The 9,561-nt window shown below is 41.3% G+C and overlaps 1 protein-coding gene across 1 annotated transcript in view; it reads right to left on the minus strand.

Annotated features, from left to right (window-relative positions):
- The window catches only part of MCUB (mitochondrial calcium uniporter dominant negative subunit beta), a 133,144-nt gene extending 126,488 nt beyond the window's left edge, over window positions 1–6,656 (minus strand). Inside the window, exon 1 of the mRNA XM_014595784.3 lies at window positions 6,579–6,656. The gene's annotated coding sequence lies outside the window, so the exon portion shown is untranslated. The remainder of the gene's footprint in view (window positions 1–6,578) is intronic.
- Between the last annotated feature and the right edge of the window lie 2,905 nt (window positions 6,657–9,561).

The following is a 9,561-nucleotide window of genomic DNA, read 5'->3' on the forward strand; positions in this document are numbered from 1 at the left end:
ACCCTCATTGCCTAACTACTCTAGATTATAGCCCTAGTAGCACCAGTGGAATCCTGTTGGGTAACGTACCCTCTCTCAATTGTACAGGATTCATGGTCTACAACTTTTCTAAGGAACCTCATGTTGCTCTCATTGCAAACAGATCAGAATTTTACATTCACTCCAATTTTACTTCTTGTAATATATCTCGGTCCAGCAGAATAACAGCTGAACGTGGACCGTCCTATACGATGCATATCAATCGAAAGTGCCGGATAGGGCACAACAACTGCCGAGATTTGAGTACCCTTTCTGCCCCAGGCCTTTACTGGCTCTGCGGAAACAGGGCTCATAAAATCTTGCCCTGGAATTGGGTGGGGGCATGCACTCTTGGACGTGTTATCCCTGGTTTCGAAATGCATAGTGCAATATATCTGGAACAAGTAAAAAATTTCAACCATCACATGAAAAGGGCGGTTAACCCCTTAGCTACCAGAAACACAGGGTTCCATCGATTTGTGAGAACCTTCATACCGTGGCTTGGAGTAAGAGAATTGGAACTAGCCATAATTAACATTTCAGCCACAATGGAAGCTATGGGAAATGCCACTGCGGATGCAATTCAGGCTCTGCAAAAAGAGATCTCCCAGATCTCACAAGTAACTATACAACACCGCATAGCCCTAGATTACCTATTGGTATCCCAGGGAGGAGTATGTGCCTTAGTAAACTCCACCTGTTGTGTCTATGTCAATCAGGACATGCGAATCGAAACTGACATTCGCAAAATCCGAAATCAGTTGAGGGTCCTACATCAAGTGGCCTCAGAAAATACTGACTGGGGTCTAGAAGAAATGTGGTCTTGGCTAACCTCCTGGCTCCCAGATTTCGGGGCCCTTGGCAAGAAAATCCTGTATGGAATATTGTTTGTCTTGATAGTTCTGATGTTCTATGTCTTAATGCAACTGATCCTCTGCTGCGTGAAAGCCAGCAGGGGAAGCTTTAGCAAGGCAAGAAAACCCACAGCAGAGTCTAGAATAATGGTGTTACAAAAGTGTGAGCAGATTGAAAGAAAACATGAAAGGCTGCATGATGAAATAGAGGGGCTCATGAGAATGGAAATTTAAGGCTAAAGTGAGACTAAATAGTCTCAAAGGGGGGGGCTGTGGAATCAGAAAAAATATATGCCTTAAACTTTGATTATTTTAGTTATAAGATGACATAACCGCTTTGTGTAGAATTGCTGGCTCGGTACAGTAGAACAGATAAGGGCAAGTGTTTGTTCTTTGTAACTCTTCTGCAAATGCTTCGCTCACCGCGGCCTTGAAGGTAGAAAAAAAAAAAAAAAAAAGTATGTACAAAGTAGATTTCCAGGTGCAAGAAGGAGGTTTGTGAACTAACCCTATCTCCCCCATAATTCCCATCCTGATAACAGCAAAGAAATAATGAAGTAATATTATAGCCGCTTTTCATGCTAATTTCACTATATGATCACGTGAGTTGTAAGCGACTGTTAAAAAGTATATAAGCCTCCTGATTTTGCTCTTGGGGGGGGACCCCTTCCAAGTGCTTGGGAAATCCATGTCACTTTGGAACTCCCCCTACAGCTGTAGTTTCTTTTGAATAAAAGCTTCTGCTGACCTGACCCAAAAGTACTCTGTGTGTGTTTCCACAACAGGCAGTAGTAACCAGCAGCACACTTATAAGATGGGAAACTCCCTTCTTGAGAGCACGGAGGCAGAAAGGGATCTGGGAGTCATCACTGACTCCAAGATGAACATGGGCCGACAATGCGAGGTCACGGTCAGCAGGGCTAACCGGACCTTATCGTGTATCCACAGGTGCATCTCAAGTAGGTCCAAGGAGGTGATCCTCCTCCTCTACGCGACACTGGCCAGGCCACAGCTGGAGTACTGTGTCCAGTTCTGGGCACCCCACTTCAAGAGGGATATGGACAACATTGAGAGGGTCCAGAGGAGGGCCACCAGCATGATCCGGGGACAGCAGGGCAGACCCTACAATGAGAGGCTACAAGACCTGAACCTGTTCAGCCTGCACAAGAGAAGGCTGAGGGGGGACCTTGTGACCATCTATAAACTGACTAGGGGGGACCAGAAGGGATTGGGGGAGACCTTGTTTCCCCTAGCGCCCCCCAGGATAACAAGGAATAACGGCCACAAGTTGTTGGAGAGTAGGTTCAGATTAGACATCCGTAAGAACTACTTCACAGTTAGGGCGGCTAGGATCTGGAGCCGACTTCCAAGGGAAGTGGTGCTGGCTCCTACCCTGGGCGTCTTTAAGAAGTGGCTTGATGCCTACCTGGCTGGGATCATTTGAGCCCAGTTTTCTTCCTGCCCAGGCAGGGAGTCAGACCTGAAGATCTACAAGGTCCCTTCCAACCCTACCTCTATGATTCTGTGATTCTATGATTTTTATTGCTCACACAGAAACGTTGCACATATAGAAGTCAAGATGGTAGGAGGCCAAATTATAGGCTCAGCTTTTATGTATAAAGTTGAGTGCAAATATTATGGTTCTTTTGGAAGGGAAAAAAAGGTAAATTTAAGAGCAGAACCATCCAGTATGTAAGACACATATTGAATCAACTGCCACCAAAAAATAGCACAATGGACTACTATCATCTCTCAGATTCTAGGCTGTTTGGAGAAGTTGTCCTCACTCTTTGACCCATGCCTTAAAGGTCCCAGAATCCTTAAATCTCATGCAGGTTGGAGTGTCTTTTAAAAGGCATTACTACTGGAGAAGCCTCTGCTAAGAAATTTGAGAGAAACACTGAAAAAGATTCCAAAAGAAATGACTATTGCTATTAGTTACCAAAACCTGGAAAGAATAAGGCAACAAAGAGCCTGGAAATGGAAGAGGAAACCAGAGAAATTGAATGGTTGGAGAACTCTACTGGAAAAATTGACAGCAGCCAGGTTATTTGGCTTGTATTGCCTTTGTAAAATTGTAATTCTTTTGTCTATCACTAATCACTTGTGAGAACTGGCCTACTACCACAGCAAATCTGACAGTATGTTCTCAATATTACATGAAAAATAACTATCAGCAAGTCTAAGTCTCAAAAAATTATTTAAAATTTCACTTAATTGTGATATTCCTAAACATGCTCTTCACATTTCTCTGTACCAAAGACAGGGCAACACAAGTATAGTTGGGGGAATTGTAGCCTATATCTCGTCATTTTGCAAGTAACCCTAGGCTCCTGAAAGATCTGTTAAGCCCAGAATCTTCTGGGAAACTTGCCTTCTGCTGCTGTTGCAAAAGCAGTAACCTTCAAGTAACCCTTTTAGAAATATAAGAATAACCATCGATCACAAAGACTAACTGTCAACTGTAGGATAACAAGTTTAACAGTAGAGCTTAAGTCAGCATTATGTATAGATTGACTAGAACAGGATATGCCTGGACTGGCCACAATGGGGTGGAGGGGAAACACATAAATGAATGAGAAAAGTGTGTGAGAAAAACATGGTTAAGGTCATGCTGCTGCAGAAGCTGACAAGCTGACAGCAGGGGAAGGGGGCTTGTGAGTTCTAAAATAAAAAGTCAAAAAGAAATGGAAGAAAAAAATCAAGTTGGGCCAACATAGTCTGGATAAAGACGGTATAAAAAGAGGAAGCTGTTTGCAGTGCAGTGGGAACCAACTGGGATCAAAGGCATTGATCAACCACAGACGAGGACAAAAAGCCCCCTTGCCTGACAACTTAGCCTAGCCAGCAACATCGCCAGGCAAAGACTACTTGCCCTAAAAGTAACATATTTTATCATGTTGTTTTGCTTTGTTCAATCTGTCAATAAATCAATGTATCCAGTATGGCTGGAATGGTCTGAGGTCTTATTTATTATGGCTGACCCACCCACCTCAAGTCCGCCTGCAGTTTTGGTGTAACAGAATAAATGTTAGTGGGCATGTCTACATGAGACACTTAAAGCGCATAAGATTAATTGTACTGTGCATTAACAGAGTGGGAACACCTGTTCTACTGTTCTAATGCGCAGATTTAGTTTAATGGGCAGTGGCATCACAAAACCCCTCCCATATTAATCCGTGCTAATTTACAGTAGCACTGATTACAACACATTTAGTACCTGTCAATGCAGGTACTAAATTTAATGCTCCATAATTATGGCGCATTAATGAACATATGACATGCCCGGTAGGTACCTACTTTTCTGAATTACAGGGACTGCCAAAAATGGCTTTACGCTGATATTTGGTGCCCTAAAAATGTTGACTAGATGTGTTTTCAAGAGCAGTTTGATTTCTGAGTGCTTTTAATGTATAAGAAATGCACATAAACGCAGGATTGAACGTAGCCTGAAATGGAAGAATGCAAGACTACGGTATATTTATGATTCTGAAACACTGGGGTATATATTAACTACATGTTGCTTTAGTTACCAAGAAAATAATATACTTATAAATATAGATAACAGAGTTTTTCTTTTAAAGAGTTAGAGGTAAACCGAAAACTCAGTGAAGACTCGCTTACTTTTTAAAACCAGCAAACTTAGTTCCTTGTGTTATATAATAAACAAAGCAGTGACTGCCTTATTAATGGAGGAGGAATTATGTTTATGGATTAATTTGACATCTGAAAATTTTTATTAATAATAAAAAAAAAAGTTTTAAGAGAAGCAGATTCAACTAGCCGCAAAGCTGTATTCTAGGGTTAGTGGACTTATTTCTAACATCCCAAAGATTTTAAGGTAGAATTGGGTTTAAAATAATCCTTCAGGGATATCAGTATCTTACCTCTAATTATTTGACCTTGACAGAACTCCTTGTACAATGCTGTTATAAACCAGAATATCATCTAGTAAAGAAAAAGGTCTGGAAAATCAGCTTCTCAGACTAGAAAATAGTCAAGGATAGCAATCTCAATACTTAAAAATGTTGAATTTTACCTTGCTCCCCTTCCCTCTGAAAAAAGGCCTAATACAGTAGGGTTGAGAGACATGAATAATTGCTAGCAGTGCTTGAAACCTTTAGGAATGCCTACATATTTCTGAATTGTCCTCAGGTGAAAGTGTATTAGGAAAACACACTCCTAATTGTTTACAGGTGAACATGGAAACACTGCCCTGCACAACTAACAAAGAAAAATTTCATGTGGCTCCTGCTTATTCATCACTAAGAAGTTATTACAAATTTCATGTATTTGAATTGATAGTGGTCCTCTCAAATATGGGTCTCAGATGAATCTTTTTCAGCTAGCGTGAAAGCAAGCAGTGATTTTTATTTGGAATTTTTTTTTTTTAAATACTGAAAGCCAAATTTAACACAGAACATACATCCTTATTTTCCCCCATATATACTTTACTTTTGTTTTTCCTACCCCTTTCTTGTCTTTTATTCTGTCTTCACTGTAGTTGCCTACACTTCAACCATATAATTACTGTGTAATTACATATAATGGCTGTGCTATCCTTCTTCAAGGGGAGATGGAACACTCCATACAGTCTACCTTCTAAAGTCTTTATCAGTGTCATTTTGGAGGGATGAGGCTGTATTGAATGCAAACCTTTATTTAAAAAATCCTTTGGAGTTCAAAAGACACTAAACCAACTGTAAGCTTCCTTTATGCATTTCTTATGTCATAGCCAACAACCCTATAGATTTAATTTCTATTGTATTGTGATCAGCTAACATAAAACAAAAAGTTAGTAATTTCAGCCCCATTAAAGTATTTTCAGATATGCTTCAAAAATTTGTGGAACCACTGTATTATCAGAAGAGCAATTGTAGTGCAGGTACACTGTAGGTCTTCTAATTATAACAGTCCAGATCATTGTAAAGCTAAGGGAAAGCAGGTGTGTCTGCTGTGATAAGTCTGAATGCATCCAAATGTGATATAATATTAATGAAGTATGACTCAGAGGAATACTGTTAGGGAGAAATTGGAACTTCAAATGAATCAACCCTTCCTTATGTTTATCTATATAAATATATATATAAAACATGTCTTTGTTTTGGCTACTGCCTACACTCAGAGGTATTCAAGCAGTCACTTATTTTGAATCTGAATAAGAAGTGTTCTCAGCTAAGAAGCTAAATAGACAAAAAGGAAAAACTGGGACCACACAGCAATAGATGCTTGTTTTATCATTTTGTTGAAACAGACTCATAGCATAGTGAACTGTCAGCATTCACTCTTTCACATTGTGTCCAGCAGTACACTGTAGTTTTGCTACAAAACCACAAATCTACATTCTAGCTTTAAAAAAAAAAAGAACAGTTCTCTTTATCCCTGCCATACACACCACTCTCGCACAGGTGGTGAGAGGCTTTGGCTGCTGCTTTTTAGCAGCTGCCTGTTGATCACTGACAGCCTGCTTGCTTCACACTCCTCTGAGTATAGGGAGAGAGGGGGGTAAAGCAGCAGCCCCGATTCCCCCCTGGCTGGAGAACATGCCTTTGCCAGCATTTTAGCCAAGAGTCTCTACATGTGTCTCTGCCCCCATAGCTATTCTATTTTTGTAGTGCTACAAATGAACACCTGTCCATTGCTATAATAGAAACGTATTTCAATTTAGAATCACCTGTTATACAAAATCATTACTTTACTTGTTACCTGTTGTTCTTGGAGATGTGTTACACATATCCATTCCACTCTTAGGTGTGTGTAGTCTCCACTGCAATTGGGAGTGCACTGGAATGGTCACCAGGGCAGTCCTTTGCCTCTACAGGTATAGCATATACTTGTGTATAGTTGGGTAATGCGCATGTACACAAAGGACAGAGCGACTGCAACCACGCCTTAGTTCCTTCATGCCAACCTCTTACTGATACAGATCTCAAAGCAGTAAAGAAGGAATCTTTATCATGAAGCATATGTGTATAACACAAAACTATAAGGATTTGAAGAGACCATCACCAATTCTAGCCACCCTTTATCAATTTGAAGATGAATTTTGATACAAGTGGAGCAGGGAGGTGAGGTGATGGAGAAGGGAAGGAATACATTAAACCCCTTCCTGCATTGTGGCAAGAACCTGTTTGACAGCATGCTTGGAACAAGACCTGCCTTACAATAGGACTGATGTCCTCTTTTATTTTGTGGAAACACGTCTATGCTGGGAATCTCCATGTTTGAAGAATGAATTTGACAAAATTGTCTTTCCAAGACCAAATGTTGATCAGCATATTTAATGCCACTGCTCCCGTTATCAAATTTCCCACTCCCTGGGGAGCCCTGAAGGTCACACTTCGCCCACAGGCTGAAGGTTGAACTGATACTGCAGCCAAATGTTTTCCTGGACAAATTTCTCTGATACATATATTTTAAGCTTTGTTAACTGCACCCCTTACCACAAAGCAGAATGTTGTAATTCTTTGTATGCATCTAGATAGGAAATGAATTGTACAAATTTAATCTTGCTTGGAAATAGTGGTGTCGTTGGTGCAAGACAGTGGCAGAATGAAATTGGTATATACTTACCGTTACAGAGAAAAAAATGTCAACATACCTTCCAATTTTAGTTACATGTATTATATTAGTATTTGTACCTGGAATATAAGACTAATGCCATTAGGCACAAAGATACCCAGTATCAATAACTGACAGTATAATGTTAATTATAGCTGGGCTAGTGGGGCCACCAATAGGAAATGGCAGTGTGGGAATCAGGTTTCCAGGTCTGTTCAATCTTTTTATTCCTTTGCCACAGTTGTTACTGAGGGTATCTTATTGCAATTAATTTATTCACTAGGAAAAGAACCAGAATAGCTATTTAATAGCTGTCAGTTCAAAGTAGGCCAAGAAGTCCTTTACAATTTTACCCAATAACAATGGTAGAGATGGTACCTTGGGGCATACAGTATCAAGAAGTAAGATTAACTACTCCTGACCAATCCAGTTCATATTTTCAGTAATCTAAAATGTACCGAATTCAGATTTTTTGATCACTAGGTTGGATGCTTTCCATTTTTGTTTCTATGGCACAGCATGTTACAAGGATGCTTGTTCCATATACAAAATTAATATGGCCAAAGACTTTTGTTTACTCACCATGAAAATATCCTCCCCCTTAAATACTACTAGTAAACATGTAGGATACTTTTTAAAAGCAGGTTGCCCATTCGCAGTTGGGAACAAACATATTTTACCATTTGCACCTAATTCCTTTATGGTGATTTAACCCAAACTAACATAGGACAGGTACAGACATTACATTTTTTCTGGTTTAGGTGGTTGGAAGCCAGTCTATACCCATTACCAAAGTTCAGAGAGCACAAACTCCTATACAAATGCTGGATCCTGGTCTAAAATGGACCTAGACTGATGTGGTATCAGACTTGATTGATCCGGGTTAGACCAGTGAATTGAACTTCAGGACCAGGTCTGCTCATGAATCAAGGTTGGTTAGTATCTGCTAGCATCCCAGGTGCCTTTGTGGGCCCCTGCTAACCCTCCCTCCCATGGAGCCATGTGGGCTGGAAATGCCTGTCACTGACACTGCTGCTGATGGGGGGGAAAGGAGGGAAGGGGAGTCTTTTAGTGGGCTCCCCTGGATCCCTGTCACTATGGCTCACCATGCCCAGGTCCCTGTCACTGTGCTCTCAAGGGAGGCATGGGGGTCTTTCAGTGTGCTCCTGTAACCCCACCAAGAGATCTCCTCATGCATCCTGCAAGCAGGTGCAGTGACAGGGGAGCCACACGTGCTGGAGACACCTCTCGCTGATGCTGCCACTGATTTTTTTTTGGGGGGGGGGGGGGGGGGGAATTGGCTGTGCCTAGCTCCCTCTCACTGCACCCACCTGAGGGAGGCATGGGGGTGTCTCAGTGGGTGTGTAGAAGCCCACTGAGACACCCCCCAATGCTTCCCTCAAGCAGGTGCAATGACAGAGTAGACTGGGCTAGAGAAGCCTGCCACTGACTCCACAGCGCTCAGCAATACTCAATAGCTCAGGGAGGCTGCGGGTTATGCCAGGAGGTATGCTGAGTGCCCCAGCCTGCTGGCCTTGGCCACTGTAGGCAGTCCAATGGTCCTCTCCCCCACACCAGGAAGGCAAACTTCTGTTCACTCCTGACCTAAACTAGGGTGCTTACAGAAACATGTGCCAGTTTGAGCAATTCTACCTCAGGCTTTTTGAATGTTTGTACCTAAGTCTTCAACCTTTACAGACTCAAGGAACCTCTCATTACAATCAAGGAACCTCTCAGAAAATGCCATCTCTCATCTTTCACTCATTTCTTGCCCACAGAAAAAAATGTAATAGAACAATTCTTCTGTTGCAAGCAATTTTGAATGTTTGCTCTTTTCTATCTCTAGATATACCTTGTGAATCATGTGTAGTTGTTTACACACCTAATAGCACAGCACCCGTCAAAGGAGATCATGGCATCCTGGTTGGGAACTGGGGCTGTACTTTGCTGCTGGATATCTTGGCCACTCCAGGAGATTTAGTTTTAATAAACATATATCCTGAGATCAGTTTCAATTTTCCATCAGCAGGCATAGGGGAGTGTTCTTTAAAACGTTTGTAGTATGATCAAACAGAGATTATATTATAGAAACCTTCTACCATATACAGAAGCATAAATAACTACTAGA

This window comes from Alligator mississippiensis, chromosome 2, assembly GCF_030867095.1.
Source record: "Alligator mississippiensis isolate rAllMis1 chromosome 2, rAllMis1, whole genome shotgun sequence".
Taxonomy (NCBI): domain Eukaryota; kingdom Metazoa; phylum Chordata; order Crocodylia; family Alligatoridae; genus Alligator; species Alligator mississippiensis.